Source organism: Taudactylus pleione, unplaced genomic scaffold (genome assembly GCF_031769625.1).
Source record: "Taudactylus pleione unplaced genomic scaffold, aTauple2 ptg001032l, whole genome shotgun sequence".
NCBI lineage: Eukaryota > Metazoa > Chordata > Amphibia > Anura > Myobatrachidae > Taudactylus > Taudactylus pleione.
The window spans coordinates 6,718,512-6,719,825 of record NW_028285433.1 but is presented as its reverse complement, the minus strand read 5'-3'; the positions used below and the strand labels follow the sequence as shown (position 1 = coordinate 6,719,825).

General features: G+C 37.7%; 1 pseudogene; it reads right to left on the bottom strand.

Annotated features, from left to right (window-relative positions):
- Positions 1–973: 973 nt before the first annotated feature.
- On the bottom strand, positions 974–1,092 carry LOC148454058 (5S ribosomal RNA; annotated as a pseudogene).
- Positions 1,093–1,314: the final 222 nt, after the last annotated feature.

Sequence of the window (1,314 nt, the reverse complement as noted above, 5' to 3'; positions counted from 1 at the left end):
GATCCCGCCACACTTGATAAAGAAATGGATAAAATGCTAGACAAATTTAGGGCGAGAGGGTTTGCAGAAAGTATTTTGCAAGCAGCACGGACTAAAGTGGACTCATTGTCTAGGGAAGACACATTGAGACATAAGGACAAAGTGAAATCAGAAGAGGTCCTGAATTGGGTATACACTTATAGAACAGCTCATAATGATATCAACAAGGCAAGTAAACAATTATGGCCAATTGTCAAGAATGATCGAGATTTACATCACTTAAGAGAACAAGAATTAGACCATACTATAAAAGAGGCAAAAACATCCAAGGACTGGGTGGTCCGCTCTGATATCACAGAATACAACAAAGAGTCTCAAATGGTATGCAGAGCCACCAATGGATGCTACAAATGTTTGTGATGCACCATGTGTGGTCATATGTTGACGGGCAAGTTCTTTTATCACCCACATTCTGGACATAAATACGAAATAAGATACCGATTAACTTGTGCCAGTACTTTTGTAGTGTACCTTATTAAATGTCCGTGTGGACTTTGCTATGTGGGAAAAACCATGCGCTCATTTAAAGAGCGCATGGCCCTGCATAGATCGGCTATTAGATCTTCCATCAATGGCAAGGGATTGGAGCAAATGGTCGCCCGACACTTTAAGGAAGCTAAGCATAACCTCTCCAGCCTGAAACATATTATTATAGAATTATAAACAGAGAAAAAAGTAAGGCTATTCTTGGGGCACACTTATATAAGAATTCTTGAAATAAAATATAACTTTTATTAATGTAGTAAAAACATACCAGATACATACATAATTGTTAATGGTGAAAATATAATAGACAATTTCTGCAAGTACCCCACACTGAATAAAGGGTACCAGTTAATATGCTTAATGTAAATAATACAGCAATTATCATAGAAATCAATATATAGGCTACACAGTATGCAATCCTATGATCCCCATTAAACAGTACAATATATATCTACAGAACCTGGTATTCTTAAGTGGTCCCCCACATTAATACTAACCAGGCCTATCACTGGATCGCTTCCAAGATCAGACGAGATTGGGCATAATCAGTGAAGTATGACTGTAGACCATCGCTACTGAAAATATATGGGGATTCACCTTATGCACACTGTCTGAGCCTATTATAAAATGTAGGACTATTCTCAACAGAGAGGTCCATTGATAAATCGTTGCTGTCAAGACAGGTGATGCATAGGCATGCCTTACTTGTGATGCAATCAATTATGCATATATAACATCAGCATATATCACTCGTAAGAGACACCACATAGATAACTGTATCAAAGGATT